General features: G+C 33.8%; 2 pseudogenes; one reads left to right on the top strand and one right to left on the bottom strand.

Annotated features, from left to right (window-relative positions):
• The first annotated feature begins 10,492 nt into the window (after positions 1 to 10,492).
• Positions 10,493 to 13,741, top strand: LOC134259466 (uncharacterized; annotated as a pseudogene).
• Positions 13,742 to 14,706: 965 nt separating this feature from the next.
• LOC134259465 (putative nuclease HARBI1) lies at positions 14,707 to 17,603 on the bottom strand (annotated as a pseudogene).

The raw sequence follows: 17,603 nt of genomic DNA, 5'->3' as shown, positions 1-17,603 counted from the left end.
CTGTTACACACGACCTGGACATATATGTTATAAACAGAAAACACAAATCTCAAAAAAAAAAAAAAAATAGCTTGAGTTATACAATTACAAATCGATGTTTTAACCATACCCAACAATAAACTTGAGACAACAAAATTAAGTTAACAAAAATAAAATCGAAAAACCGTATAATATCTTCATTAACGATTTGCTGTTCACAATCTAAAATATAGGTAGGTTACATTGTAGCATTTAATATCAGTCAATTTATACAACAATTAAAAAGCATGGTACACATTTGTGATCGCAATATTGGATGCAACAGTTGTGGTTTAACAAATATATTGCTCGAGACAAAAAATATCCCTTTGGTAAAATACAAAAGTAATACCAACAGTCAAAGAAAAGAAAAATTGTATGTGCCATATTTAAAAAAAAAAATAAATATAAATAAATTGCCTATTAAAAATCAGAATATGCATTTATATATAATTATATACATATTTAACATTCTTTATGCCGTGGGCCTATTTTGGGCCGGGCCTATCTTAAAAAACTACGTGGAGTGCCACAGACCTATTTTGGGCTTACCGTTAGCTCATTTACGTCACAAATAAAACTGATTATGACGTTACGTCATCATTCTGAGTTTCGCGCCATTTTAGCCTCTTGTTACAGGAAACAATCATTTTACGTTGCACTGAAAAAATTATATAAGAAGGAATGCTAAACCGGTATTTTATTTGTATTGGTTATTAGAGAATAAAAACAGTGCACTCTGAATTGAAATTAAACAACTGTCTGTATTTTCAATCCTCGTTTGAACGATACAAGCAATCAAAATTCCATAGGGAGAAATTTCTAAAAAAAATATATATATATATATTTAGCCTATCTTAAAAATGGATCTAAAATAATTTACCATTACTCGTGAAAACTTAATTTTTTGATCGTGGAAAAACTAGTGATGCTATATCATTTTGTAATTTCTGAAAAAATATTTTTTAATCTTTAATCGGCATGATATATTATAAAGTTAATTATTGTAACATAATTTGACATTAAAACCTTCAAGGGTTTTTAACGGACTATAACGGACTAAAGTTTTACTCTATCTGTGCGCCTCAATCAACTGTGATTATTATTACGTCACAATCATTATGTTTAACGTTGCCTACATAACGTCACGAGAATGACGTCATAATGTAACTTGTTTACAATTTCAAATCTACTGATGAGCCCGCATGGGGCGAAAGCGCTTTAGATAAAAGTTTGAGTTTATCATTTGAATTTGGATTTTATTTTATCCCTATACCAAGGAAAAATAATTTTTTGAATATATATATATATATATATATATATATATATATATATATATATATATATATATATATATATATATATATATATATATATATATATATATATCCAAAATTTAAATAATGTCTCAGTAATCGGATAACAATATTAAAAAAAGTAAAAAGAAAACACAAAAATCCTCAGTTAAGCTTTAGCGCTTTCATTTTTCTATATATAAAATGAAAGCGCTAAAGCTTAACTGAGGATTTTTGTGTTTTCTTTTTACTTTTTTTAATATATATATATATATATATATATATATATATATATATATATATATATATATATATATTTATTTTTAAAAAAATTGAGGTCCAAAAAAAATTTTGATTTTATAAATCATCTTATCAGCAGAGAAATTGGGAAACATTCTATTAAATAAAATCTAGAAAACGTTTGGGTACAATTGGTTTTGTGTAGGATTATTGTCATGTTTACACGTTTTCCGAGATCTGATTGGGTAATAGATGTTTTGATGTGCTAAAACCTCATATGCGCAATAGCGTTGCTTCAACATTCTCTTAAGAATAAATGCTTTGTAATATGACAAATGGATTAATCCGGGAACTTGAATAGATGTCGCAGTCAATTTAATTGTGAATGCAAAATTTGGCCAATTTACCATCAATTTTGGGAATGTGACACCTGTAACCGTTAAATTATCAATTGTTGATGAATGGTTAATATTGCAATGTGATAAACACATCGGGAGTTGAAGGGCTTTTATTACAAGGCACTGTTTTTCATTAGTAAGTTCAAGACAAACGAGTGTGCTAGAATTATTATTGGTCATTAATTTTCTGATAACCAAGAAAAGGAGGAAACAAACAATGATAAGAAGTGCAACTGTGAACTGATCCCATTTAAAGGCAGAGATTTTAAGCACCACCTTCAAAAATACCTGGTCTGGGTAGTCCTGTCAATCAAGTGCAAGAAGGTCCATCATTGGATGCTGGAACTTGATTGACATTTACCTACTAGCCCCTGTGTATATCCTGTCTACCTTGTTTGGGATTCGTGGTGACCTTCCAATTAACTTTTGATTCTTTGATGTTTATTGAACATGGTGTACAGAAAAACTGTATTACTATGAAAATTTTTAGACTGATAACATATGAAGTAAATATATCTTTAGTTCTTGAACGAATTATAATATAATATGCATTTTTTTTTCCAATTAAATTAACCTTTGATACATAAAACTTTTATTTCCAAATGAAATTTCGATATTAATTGAAATTTGCCAATGGTAAACCTAAAGTGGAAATGTTATTGATAAAGTTCAGAGCAGCACTATGTGAAGTAATTAAAGTTAAAAATAATGTTTCTAATAATGTGTCACTAATATTTTCCTTTTTTTATTCGGATATTTTATGAATTTACAAGCAATTTTTTTAGCATGTTTCATGGTGACAATGCCTTATTAAGGTTAGGATAATCTTAGATTTTTTTCTAAATATGTTTATATAGTTAACACGGTTCCACATCTCTTTTACATTCAATTAAAGACGGTATCCTGAGGATGAATGAATTTGGTCTAATTTGGTTGTTACAGGAGTTGGTTTTTTTTTTAATTATTATTAACACATACATTGACATCTAAAACAATCTTTGTTTAATATCGATATTTGAATTTATAGTATGATATCATAATAATTTTTTCAGATGGGTAGGGGTGATTTCAAACAGTCAAAAATAAATCAATATGAAAATAATTGAAAATCCTTTATACTACTAATTTTAAAATTGTCTCAAAATCCTAAACACAGGTAAAGTTTGATATCTGGGCATTACTCTGTGTATTAAAACACTTCCTGTGAATAGGGATTAGGAGACAGATGACCACAGGTAGATAGCTAGCCCCCAAGGCATTCACACCTGTGCAAAATAAGCCCCTCCTTCACCTGGAATTTACCACCCGGTAAAAAATCTCTGCCTTTAACATTCTCTTCTAGTAAAGAATCCAACAATGTGTTAGTTTCGGTAGATGTTATTGGCTGTGTATATTTAAATACCGGAGTTGCTGAAGCTGTTTTGCCTAGAAGTAGTGCAGTTGCTATTGTTTTGAATTTATAAAAGAACCAAATTAGCCAAATGGTATTGAATATGGTGAGACCAAAAGCAAAGTACGAGGGTTGTCCGTAAAGTTCGTGGACAAACCTAAGAATTAAATAAAAGTTGCGTCATTGATATATATCATTAGCATATTCTCATCTTTTACTAAATGTGAATTGAAAAATGTAAAATCTTATTCAATTTCAAATGTTTATTTTCAATTATGGCTTCATAATTAGACTTGGAATGGAGACCCGGAGTACCACAAAATTTTAATTAAATTTTTTTTGGATCTTTTTATAAATTTCATTTGTATTTTTAAAAAATCTGCGGAAATCTGGATGACTTTTACAGTATGAGGTTGACAGAAGCTATCACGTCAAACATGCAAAATTTGAACGTTAAAAGTTGTAAAATGCCTGAGCAATCAAAGTTCGAACTTATTAAGACAGATCGGAATTGTTCCAAAAAAGGGACGTTTCGGAATAGGTGGAGCAGTGAGCATGCAGTGATAACATCGGATAAACACCTTCAAAGACCAATACATTTTGTAAACAATCGGTTTAAACATAATTAAAGAAGCCGTACATTAGTATTCAAGTGGCATATAATATTTTCGGACGGAAGGGACAGTTAATAGGATTACATGCGTAAAGGAAAACCATTATTCCGAGATTGCAGTGCTGTAAAAATGACTTTCATAACGTGACTTGACCGTATTTCCGGAAATAAAATCGCTTTTACGTGGACAGAGGTTGGATGATTACAGGATATGAGACAGGCATTGTTAAATATTATTTAACGTGTGAAACCTGAATATTTTGGGCACATATTTATGAGTGGTTAAAGCGACATAAGAAATGTATTGAGTTAAACGGTGACTATGTTGAGAAAAGTTACATGTACTCGTTATGCATTTGACTTCGGGTAACGTCAAGAATTTTCATTTTAGTGCTCCGGGTATGAGTGTATGTCTTTTTTTAATCTAATAAAAATATAACTTTGTGCTTTGTTTTTGTTGAAAATTGCATGTTTATAAAATGAAACATGAATTTAATAAAAATAATAGTTTCATATATTTTATCAATGTTTATCAGTAATTATAAATGTTGTCCACGAACTTTACGGACAACCCTCGTATGTCAAAATATCGTTAATATTTGGCAAACTTGATTCCAATTGTATTTCACCATCTAAGAGTGGTTCAGCCAAATTTGGATAAATTTTGTTATCTTGTTTTGTTCGTTGGATAACTGTTTTTAAGCTTAAATCTAACGCTTTGTCATTTGCCAAAATATGGTTCATGTCATGCTTGAAAATTTTGAATGAGGGTATTTTAATTGAGACAGCTTCTTTAAATGTCGTATAAGCAAATTTTATTCCTGATAATGTGTCCTCATGAAAGAAATGTTGGAGTAGAACCAAATTTGCAGGATGCAATTTTGTTATATTCTGTGTACCTTCTCTGCAACTAGCAACTTGTGGCAAGAATTTGTTAGTTTCAGTTAAAAGCGTGCAAAGGCATGGAATATTTATAATACAAAATTCACATCCTTGCATTTGTGTTAAAAAGTCGTTACACTGCATTGTAATTTTGTTAGTTTGATACACTAACAGATCCGTGCTAATTAGTTATTTGAATGATATGAGGTTTCAGAACGTTTGTTAGGAATCGAAAATTGCATGCAGATTTTATATCTCGTGGTTCTCCTTGAAATAAATTTAGTATACAATCTGTAGAAACATTAGTAGACAACAAGTTAGGCTTTTGAAAACAATGTATGGGATTAGTAATTTGACATTGTGACATTGTCTTATCTGAAGTGTTGTGTAAAATTTGTTATCTTTGGAAAGTAACAAATAATCAGGTAGATCCAACATCTGGGATGCATGATTCAGTGAGTTATTTACTGGTAGCGGAAAAGACAAGGCCTTATATGCGGGAAAAGACTAGCATATGTCGCTAAGGGAAGGTACAACATTGAATTGTTTCGGAGCATGGTAAATTTTGCAAACTTATAATAATATGCCGGGTCTTTTATTATAATATTATATCCCATATTATCTGTATCCAAAATTTTCTGAATACCGTCAATAGTTTGTGTTATAACATCAGGTGGGACAATTGATGGTGAGAATTTTCCTTCTGCCAAATCAGAGAGTGAGGATCGTATATTTGTTAAAAATGTTTCCATAATAAACGCATTGTTCAAATGTTCTATCAAATAGGTGGTAAATACCGACATAAGGGAGGGAATCTCTTTATCCAACGCTTTAATTGAGGTGATAACTCGATTTATTGCCATCCCATTTCGTTTTATCCCTTTTACTGCGTTTGTAATCCTGTCATCAACATGAGTTAAAAAAGATGAAAAATCTCCCCCATATCTTTGTAATGCCCTTGCAATCTTATTTTCCCTGCGAGTTACTGTGATTTCATCAATATTCGTTGAGCACCAATTTTCGTGGATTTCGTTGTTGAGCAGATCCACGAATTCAAATGTTCATTGAATTACGAAATATAACATAGATTTGTGTAGGCAATGCTTTTGTCCACGAAATTACGTATCCTCGAAAATGTATATTTTACAAAATCCACGAAAATTGATGCCAACGAAAATCGATGAAACCACAGTATTTGATTTATATGTTGTGCCAGGACATTAACATCACTAGTCGTAGCTATTCCAAAAATACTTTTAGACAATTCCCCAACAAAAGGTAGCAGAGCTCTTTTCGCTCGTGGGTTTAATGGTAACCTTGTTTGTTGGACTAGGGAATAGACCAGATCTTTTGTTGATGCAAGATGAGTCTTAATTTCACGTGGTATAACGTTTATATTGATCGACAATTGATGTAATACCAAACAATATTTTTGATTCGATAACGAACAAACAGGGACATCTTCTATGTGTGTATCTAAATATAATGGAATTTCAAAAGTATGTATCCAAACATCCGATGTCAAGTCTACATCTGCTTGCTTTTGAAATATTATCACATAATTAAGTCTGTGTTGGTCCTGAATGCAGCAAGGGATGATGCTCGCAATAATAAGGAGGATGAACATTTTTGTTGGAACTCTCATACCTACAGTGAAATGAAAGGAAAGACTTGGCGCCAGACAGAAGAAAAAAAAGAATGATGTGTATAGAAGTCCAAAAAAAAAATAGTATTCTTTTCTTACGAGAGTCGCCTTTCAACTTTATCCAACCAACCCTTAATTACTTAATTTGTTTCATTTGTACCGTTTGAGCTCATTTATTTCTCACAGTTACTTAAATTATGTTCTTCTCTTTCTTTTCTTTGTGGTTGAATGATACAATTTTTTAACATGTTTAATAACTGAGAAATGTTATTCGAAGGTTCCTTCGAAGACTTCAATAACTTTTCAACGGTATGCCACTCATCTTTTCGTGTCTGCTTTATTTGTGCGTTCTGATTAATCGTATTATCTCGTCTCTGAGGAATGTCCACCTGCGGCGGCGGGCGATAATCTCGCGGGTCTTTATACACGCGTAATCTATTTGCATGCACAGACGCTTTTAACTCAACATGGTCGCTTGACCTCCTTAACCTAAATGAGTGGTTTGGATTTACTTTAATTATATAGTAGGGACCTTCACATTTAGACTGTAACTTATTTTTTTCCTGGAATTCTTTTCATTACTTTTAACAAGACTTCATCTCTTATTTTAAACCGCGGTTCTTTATTTTTCTTATCTTATCGTTTTGTTTTTTCTTGAACCTTAATCACGTTTTTCTGCGCAAGTTCCTGTACTATTTTCACTTTGTTAAGTAAAGCATAAATGTATTCTTTTGGTGCTTTTTCCAAAACTTCCCTCGGGATTAATGAAACATCAAGGGGTAATATCATTTCTTTCCCAAACAACACATAATAAGGGAAGTACCCTGTCTGCTGGGTTGATGGACTCATTCTGAAAGCCATCATAACGCTACCCGTACGAAACTCTTAACCGTTTTCCGGCCGGAGTCCGGACATTTGGCAGAAAGAAATGGCGCCTGAAATTGTATGTGCAATCTTTTTTTTTTAAATATCTGGGTTAGTGTAGAGTGTATTGTGAAAATATGGGGCCTCAATGCTATTGGAATTAACTAACAGATTAACGGTGGAGTCTAAATTTTGTCTGTTCGATATAAATGTCACGGGTCTCCCATCTCAGGGAATGATAATTGCAACACAATAAGTTCCTCAATAAAGGTTCACATAATTTATTAGCTGACAATTACGATGATACATGAAGTATAAACGAACGAACAAAGAAAGGTGACCTGCAATGAACATGACACGCTCGTACAAATTCACACACACTAATATTTATTGAGTTTCAATAGTTAAAATCAGAATTAATATTAAATTATTCTTGACAGTCACATCAATTTAGGCACTAAGATTCCGTGAGGAATTTCTTCGACAAATGCTACTAAATTTCTCGCAGGAGAACATCCAAATTATCGTCAATGTATCGTCAAGATTAAAAAGGAATAGTGCATAAGTATATATACCAGGACTCACACATGCGCACATAACTACCACACTCCATACATACTGGTTTTACCATTCACACCCAGGATAATAATAGACCACAAAACAATCACGTGACAACCAACTACTCACGTGACACGGAACATCGTACAAACCAGAATACAATACAAACACGATGGCAATGAATGACTAGGCATGAATGAATGAAAGGAATTTACTACAGCTATCTTATTTACTACCTTAACTTACTATACCAGTTGTACTAAATTATTATACTAAATAGAATAAAAACAAGTAATTGTCACCCTGTGACATTCCCCCCCTCTTTAATAAAATGTCTTCTGACATTTCTTAAAGACATATGGAGAAATCACGTGCAGTTTATTCATGAGGTTTCTCCCACGTGATTTACTTCTCATTAATAGCGAGCGCAGCGAGGCGGCGCGAAGCGCCGCTCGCGTAGCGAGCTCAATAGACTAACCTGAACGAACGGAGGAAATTCGGATTGAAATCTGTACATTGTTCCAAGAAATTTTTATCTCACCGCGTGAAAAAATTCTAAACTCCCAATAATCCTTTGCGGTGCATAGCAACATGGTGGCTAAATCATAGCAACAACTACTAGAAAAAACATAAAAAATACAAACAACGATTTAATGCAATCTCCATGCCACAAAACTATCGTGTGCGTTCTAAGTCAACAGGACTTTTTATTTGACATCATACTTTCGTCACTTACACGGCTTGGGTATTTCCGATTTTGTCGGAAACTTCCGAAAAGATCGGAATCTCGATCCCGATGCCTAGGAAGTGTTTTCTTTTTATTCTTTTCTTTTTTTAATAAACTTAGGTTAAGCAGTGCAAGTTAAAGCTGTGTAAATGTTTTTGATAGTAAATAACTGCGCTCGCCCCAACGGTCGCACCGTAGAACATATTATTCATAAGATCCTGCAAAAATTCAATTTATACAATTTCTTTAATTTTTTAATATAAAAACATGCAAGACTTTTTTATTTAAATTTCTTTAAGCACTCGACATATCTAAATGGGTAGAATTTAGCGTTATCGTCAGTTGGCAATTAATGATATCGTATGTTTCAATAATTAGTAGGTCAGGCGAATGCAAAAAATTGCCGTTTTGAATTTTAAAAGGCGGTCGTTACTCTTCATACAATTTTATAACAGCAATATTTTCTAAAAATTGACCTTCATTTGCACCTATAAATCGGCGGAAGAACTCTGTCATCATGCAATAAACACTTACATTCAGTCACCAAAAATGATAAAAACACTAATTCAGTTCTCTTTTCTTCAATAAAACAATGTACTCTTGCTTCGAATTTTCAAATCAAAAAGGCGGTCGCAACTTTCACTTTGGCATCAACATTATTGTTATTTCCGGAATAGGATATAAAGAAAAAACAAAAGATCGGCGGAAGAACTTTATCCGAAATAGATAGAATATAAAAATTAGCAATTTTTTGTAAGTTCTCTATATAATCCTTTATAGAATCTGCCGCCATTATAGCTCCAATATGGCGAATATGTAAATGAGCAGAATGAACACTATTTCTCCATATGAGAATACTTACTCTACTATAACTTATCTACAACTAACTTAAGTCTTATCAACACTAAGTAAGTTAATAAGACTTAATAATTAATCATAAAATTATGAACTACAATATACTCCACACATGGTAATTAACTAAGTCACTGAAAGTGAAATCTTAAGTTAAACGCAACTAGGTTAAGGGCTACCCAAAGGTAGATCAGTGTATGCAGAGCCTCAGGAATGCGATTATGACGTCACAGTGAAATTGTACAAATAAATCTCGGCGAATAAATAATAATTATCTATTTCATATACTCTTACATTCTTTGATTTCTTATAATTATTGTAAATATAAATCAATGTGTTACTTATCTTTTGTTTATAACACTATTTGAATGTAAAAAAAAAAGCCGACTTGATCTCGCTGTACTAACAGATATGACGTCATAGGCTAGTTTGACACGCAGACTTTCTCTGTACATGAGACGCAGATCAAGCTTATTAGTGGAACCGAAATTATGAAAATTAAAACTAAACGAGCGTGATCTGACTGAAATTGATTTATATTTTTGAATGGATTAATCAATACTTCACAGTCTTATTTAATTGATAACTATTAAGTCTCTTATAGAGCCGCAGTCATGCACTTTCATACAGAAACGTACTACAATCACAGGTACTACCCCTCCAAAATATCAAAAGGTCAACGATATCCGCTTGATTATAAATTATAATATTTTACACACATGTAGCTACTGTCCCTACTATTTTAAAATGTGCTGGGAGCAAGTTGTGCGCTGTTGATCTTTTCTGTAGTTTTACATTTCTTCAATGCGTATAGTGTAAATTCACATAGTTTTTCAATAGTCGGCTAAATTTTTTATAATTCCCGGGCATGGAGAAGTTGCTCCCAGCACTTTTTGGGTTAAGAAATTTGTCTTAAAGAAAACACAATCAATATCATAGTGAAAAACTATCCGTATATCGTTAAACTTTTACGATCTTTGAATCCGTTTATATTTTTTCTAATTTCAAACATGTCACGTGACAAACAGCTGATGTACGTGAAGTCGCTTTGGCCGAACTCGGTTGAGACCCCATACATATATATGCATTAGAATAATTCCCATTAAATTAAAACTAAAGATAATAAAAAGAAAATCAACATTATATTGATTTTTTCGTAATATTTTAAGGCATATTTCCTATGGGCGGCCTTAACCTCGCTGCGAATCATCGTATTTCTATTCAACATGTTCAAGATGAGCATAAAAACATAGCATAAAAACAACATATTAAATCTATATATACACAGTAAAACTCTAGTTGTATCCTGATTACCTGTGATGTTCTCCCCAGTTATACATACCACACTTGTGTGTCTATGGGAGATACCCACGAACCATACCTATCCGGGCCCCGCCGCCACCAAAATTATACCGTACTCATCCTCAATTCACTACTCAAGCGTTGAGGCCATCCTCAACATAGAACATTCTCAAATCACCACTACCAACATAGTTGAGTATGTACTCTGTTGAATATGAATTTTTAGGTACTCAACTCTACTGAGTACATACTCAGTCAATTTTTTTCAATGATCTAAGCGGTCTCACGAAATATACGAAGTACACAAAATTTGATGAAATGTTTGTTACGTAATAAACAGGTATTGCCGTCTGCTTTGTTTGTCTGTTTTATTCACAAACATAGAGCCTGTCGAAGTAAAACTCCCGACAGAACAAAATAATCCTAAGAAAAGGGGCACCAATTGGACTCCAGAGGAGGAGATCCTCCTAATAGAAGAGGTTTTGAAGTATGAAGAGACCCTCTTCGGTAAAATGAAGGGCTCGGGGGTGAAGGGTAAACATGGCAAATTGAAAGAATCTACGTGGAAATCCATCGCAGAAACCCTTAACTTGTAAGTTTTGTTGTTGTTGCATATTCAATCAAAACATTTAATATTCCTACACTTAAAAAATATCATAACTTATTAAGTTTTTACTTAACTTTTCCTTTCCAACTCGCTGTAACGCGGACCTGTTGTAAATAAAGTTTAGTAGTTATCTCCCTTCAATCTTTACAGGGGTAACTATTCATTTCGACCCAATACTGTTTGGAACGTGACGGTTTGACATCCATTGTGTATGATGTGCAGTTGTATATTAGATCTACAGTTAAAAAAAATACGATGCGGCTTTTTTTTTTAAGAAAACGTTTTAGATCGCAGAACAGTAACTGACAAGAATGAAAACATTTCACATTTGATTCGTTGTATACTAAGTATATAAGAATTTTCTATCCATTTCATTATGAATTTAATTCTTATAATAGCTTATACAAAGAATTTTTAAATTGCTATAATGAATTCAACAATTTTTAGAAACTGATTAAATTCGTTATAAGGATTAAATTCATTGAAATTGATATAATTAATTAACAATTCATTTAACAATAATTTTTAACAAATCAAATTATACAATATGCTCACTCAGTATTCGTTACATCGGATATCGGATTCAGTGATATTTTTTGCTACGTCCTAAACGTCAATAAACTTCCGACTTAAAATACTAGTTAACTTATCCATAGTTTTCTCCGATGGCTTACTTTTCTAAATACTCTCGGGCGGTTGATAGTCCAAATGATGGTGTTGTAGAAGCTACAAAAATGACAGAGACAACGACACAGTAAAGAAGAAATTTAACAACATCAAACAAAGAGGTATCTTTTTTTTTTTGATTTAGTCGTTTAATTCTCGTAGGTTTCATTTAGACTTTTGATGATTATTTTAAATTTGTTTTGATGATTTCCATTTGTTTTTTGTCAGTACAAAACTTCATCTAAACGTTTATTGTTATCATTGTAGTTATCATTTTGGTTCAAGTTTATGCAAAACGGAAACGGTGTCGTATCATCGTTTCTGAAATTTGGGGAGGGGTAGGCATAGAGAGAAGGGAGAGAAAGAGAGAGGAAAAAAGGAATATCCAAACTCGAAAATCCTATTTGGGAGAGCGTTGGGGGGGCAACCTGACTTTCATTGCTCAATTAATTTCTATAGTATAACGTTAAGTCTGGAAAAAGGGACCCCCCCGGCCCATGATACGTACTGAGAAATACAGTTTACTGTTATATACATAAAAGGTAGTACCATGGACACAATTTTTATAAAGTTTTTGTTTTCGTTAAAGTAGTAAATTGGAATGGACATTGTTGCATGAATGAAGCAAATTACATTTTTTACTGGATGAATGAAAATGTACGAATACTCGTTGGGCTCATTTTCGTAGGTTAAAAAATATTTTTTTCACGTTATAACGAGATTTAGAAACAGGAAAGACACTCAATTGCAAAAAAACTTATAATTGTTGCTTGTGATGGTCCAAGATAAAGATAGCCCTTAATCTTCATTGTATTGAATAAACTAGATCACAAACAAGAAAGTGGAGACTTATGCAAATGTCTTGGTTAAACAGCAAAAGTTTCCCGTTGTAACACGAAAGTTTCGCTCTAACGTTAAAGTTACGAGTTTATTCGCGAATTCTTTTAATCTATGAAAATGAGCAAAATGGGCTTTCGTAACTGATTTGTCTTATCTAAGCCTGCTCAATAAATGCAAATTTATGAAGACATATTTAAAATAAATTAAGAGGACATGTATTGACCCAGGTAAAGAAAAGATTGACATGTTGAGAAGACCAAAGACAGGTGGGGGTCCGGCGCCTTCTTCTTTAACAGCTTCCGAGGACGCTCTGATGCAGGCCTTTGAAGGGCGACCACAGATAAGCGGACTGCCGGATGGCATAGACACAGACGCAACTGATGGTACAAACAAAAATAAGATGAAGCTTTCTATTTCAAATTTCGCTCAACCTTCTTATTTCACAAAAATTTCAAATTCTGTGTATAAATTTAACAGAAATTGACAACGGCACGGCTTCTGCCTGTACATCTTCTGCCGCCTGTACATCTTCTGCCTGTACATCTTCTGCCATCTCTGAATCTGCTACCCCCAAGACTGCAGCCACTGGCCATCAAGTCTCTTCTAAAAAGCCAAAGAGAAAAGGAATCAAGGATGTGTATGAAGAAGAAGATTTGGAGAAAATGAAACTGGATAATAAAAAATTAAGCTCCAAATTAAGAAATTGATAATTGAAAAGCAGAAACTACAAGCAGAAAAGGAATTCATTGAAATTAAGAAGGCGTTTTTGGTCCGTCAGTTCGAGGAGCGATATCCAAATTCGATTATATATACAAGCAATTCAAGTCTGGGTAATGAATTGTAACGTTAATTGTTTCAATTACGAGTGTAATTTTCTTGGAAAATTAAATGTACATGACTGTATTTAAGAAAAAAAAATACATGAAACCTATAATACTGGTAAAAATAAATACTAATACATATAACGTTAACATTTATCTGTTAATTATTGTCAAAAGATATCTTTAAGGCATAACAGCATTTGGTATTGTGTTATGAAATCTTGTATTTTATCTGGCGAAGGGTACCTGTAAAATGTGAAACAAAATAAAAATGAACTGAAACAATTAAAACGCCACATCTTCCGAAACAAAACGAAATCAAGGCCTAACGAATCGAAATCAAAACGAAACCTACCGAAAGCAAACCAAACTATCAGAATCACAAGCACTTGGGGTATGGATCCCCCTTTCCATATACATGTACATGTAGACGAATAAGGACTGAAAATGAGAGTACAGGCGCGGATCCAGGAATTGAAGTTAGAGGGGGCGCCAAAAGTAGGCAAGGGGTCTGGGGCCGCCTTGAGGCCCCCAGTGGGTCCAGGGCAAAGCCCTAGTTGGGGTCCAGGAGGCAAAGCCCCCGGAAGCTCCTGGATTCTAGAGATTTTGTAGGGTAAAAATGAGGTCTACCGAGTATACATATTTACATTTCCTATACGAAACTGTGATCTACGTTAATTTTGACAATTTTAGGAGGGCGCGCCCCCCCCCCCTCCCACCTTAAATCCGCCACTGGAGTAGGACATAAAAATTAGAAAATACTACATATACTGAAATATTATACATGCATAGTATGCTCGCACATATTTGCAGCTCTCAGCAGTTCCTTCATGTAAATATATACATCACTAAGGAAACATTTTGTTAATTTTGTTTCGTTTCGTTTTGATTCCGTTTCGTTTCGGCAGATTTCGTTTCGCTTCAGTTCGTATTTCGTTTCGCACAGGTACCCCTTTGCGAGTTTTGTATAGGTAATAAAATATCTTACTTAAGTGAAATACGTATCTACTATGTGATTGCGCATGTTTAATCCATCACCAACTACATGTAATGCATTGTCGTTTCCACCAAGCAGTTGAACTTCATCTTGTCTACAATCCACGATATCACCCCTGTCTATTCCAATGTTGTGCAATATTGCACAAGCAACGATGTATCTCGTAGCTTGAAGTGGGTCTGTCCTGATATAGAATGAATTACAGATTATTTCTCCAATTAACGGTTGTTGATTTATTCTTTGTCCCTACTGACAAAATGAAATAATTGAATGCAAAATACTGATTAAGTTCAACGATCTCTTTTAAATAAGTTTTTTCAATTATTCTTTTTTTTTTATTTTCAAATGCCAAATACCTTAGTACCCCTTGTAGGCATGAAAATCTGCGCTTCAAAATTCCAAACGTTTCTTCTACTAGTACCCTTGTTTTACAAAGTGCTGCATTGAATCTCTGTTGTGGGACAGTAGAAGGGTTCAGAAACGGTGTCATGAGATACCTTTTACACGGATAACCAGAATCTCCGAGTAGAAATCCGTTATATTCACCTATTAAGATGTAATACAGAATCACACTCTAAAAAATGCAAATAATTTATTGGTTTGTGTTTTTGAAATGATAGGAAAGTGATTGCAAAACAAGTACTGTACCATTCTCAAATTTCTGACACAATGCAGATTCGCGCCATATTCGGCTGTCATGAACGCTGCCAGGCCATTTCGCACAAATACTTGTAATTCTGAAGTTGGCAGCGCAAACAGCCTTTAAAAAATTTAATATAAAACGAAACATAGTTGTACAAGGATGACATTGAGGCTGCTTGATTTTTAAAATGTGCGTTAATTAATCGACAACATCAACATGCACAGAATTGATGGGGGCAACCCCCCCAACCCCCCCCCCCCCCCCCCTGTGTTTTACAGTAATAAAATTAATGAAGCGACTTTGAACCCCCTTCTCTTTATTTAACAAGTAGGATTTGGACAATTTCTTTTCTTGAATGATTAATTCTCACTCTAAAAAAAGTCTAAAATCCGTGCTCATTTTTTTTAAACATCGCAAAAAATATACCTGTACGTTCAACGAATGGAAACCTTTACGATTGACATAATCAGGTTAGTTGTCATTAGGGGCAATAATTCCAATAAATGTGCCATCAACACACCTTAAAACGTTTGGAAATCCTATAAGAAAAGATCAAATTAAATCAAAGCATGCATGATACGTCTAACTCATTTTTTTCGAATCTTAAAAAAAATAAATAAAAAGGTATATATTTTTTTTCTTCTGACACATGAATGAAACTACGTAAACCGTAACCGTTTGTGTAGTTCTATAAGTATCTCTTACATGTTGAATGTTTTCAAACCATAAAAGTCTGTGCCGTCCATATGAAAAAAAAACTTATTTTAAAGTTATTTGAGTAGATATTTCTTATTATTTGACTTGTCATGCAATCTAAAGAGTACGAACACATAACAGGCACCTAAGCCTAGGTAGTAAACTTGTACGAGTTGTCTGTTCATTGGAGTTGTCTTTCTTTGAAAAACAAAACTGAAAGTACAATGCAGACGAAAAATGAAAAGGACATTGATAATTTGATTTCATTGGAAAGATGCGGGTTTTTTTACCTGCTATTTTCAAAAATTGTTGTTTTGTTTCTCTGGCACGGTTACCCTTGGGGAAGGTGATACAATCTGCCAGCAAATGAACTATAGCATCACAGACTGATCGACAACATCTTCCAATAGTTGTTTCAGACACGCCAATGCTCTCCCCGACCAGTCTGTGAAACGCCCCCGTTGCTAGGAACCTCAGGCAGGTGAGAATCTGCAGGATTGGAGGTAAGGCGCTGTTCTTCGTTGTATTATGCATAATTGCTGGACTGATTTTGTCCAAAATATATAGGATAGTTGGTGGTCTAAACCTATACCTATCAAAAATCTCATCTTCAGAATATATTTCTTATGGATTCATTCGGTCTCGTATTACTCTTTTTGAAATTCTACGAATATGTCGCATTTGTCGCCGGCGGCGCCGTTTATGTCGTCTGTGAGCAGCCATTTGTATTGCTTGAGTATCTACTTGAGAAAGGTCAAGATCTACCTCAAATAATTTGAGTACGTAATCAATTTTTTGACTTGAGTATGTACTCAAATATTTGGTGGCGGTGACTTGAGGTTGAGATTATGGGTTTGAGAATTTTGTCAGAGTTGAGCCTGAGTTTTATACTCAACTAATTTTGGTGGCGGCGGGGCCGGAACTTTCTTGGTTCTGGTTGACCTGCGGGGCTCTGCTACCACATTAGTTGGAATGGAAGGTTCTGTGCGGGTTAACCTTGTACTTTCCCTTGTTGATGCCTCTTTAGTTGATGGCTCTGTGCGGTTTAGCGTTGTATTTCCTCTAGTCGATGGTTCTCTAGTTGATGGTGAGATCAACTTGGATGACCTTGACCTATCTGAAATACTAGATACTGCTTAGGTTTAACTCTTTTCTGCCTTACCAAAATTTCATCATCCTCCGATTCCGACTCTGTCTCTGATTCTGCTATTTCCTGCTCTGGTTCTGCATCCGGGACCCTGTTATCTGATTGTTGATCTAAATTGGAAGATTTTGTAATGCACATAAAAGGTAATAAAAGGTTCCTATGTAATGTTCTAATTTTACCAGAAATTTCATTTTTGACTCTATAGACAGGGATCTTTGAAACAGGCTGTTCAATTACCATATAAGGATCTCTCTCCCACTTATCCGCTAATTTTGATCTCCCAGAAAATACTAATGTTCTCACCAAAACTCTATCTCCAACTTCTAACTTTTCAAAACGGACCTGCCTGTCATAACTCTGTTTATACCTTTCATTGTTTCTGCCGATGTTACCTCTGACCAT

This window comes from Saccostrea cucullata, unplaced genomic scaffold (assembly GCF_032062105.1).
Source record: "Saccostrea cucullata isolate Sc308-1 unplaced genomic scaffold, CSIRO_AGI_Scuc_v1 ctg1537, whole genome shotgun sequence".
NCBI lineage: Eukaryota > Metazoa > Mollusca > Bivalvia > Ostreida > Ostreidae > Saccostrea > Saccostrea cuccullata.
Note: the sequence above shows the minus strand (reverse complement) of the source record. Positions and strands in the feature narration are given on the sequence as shown.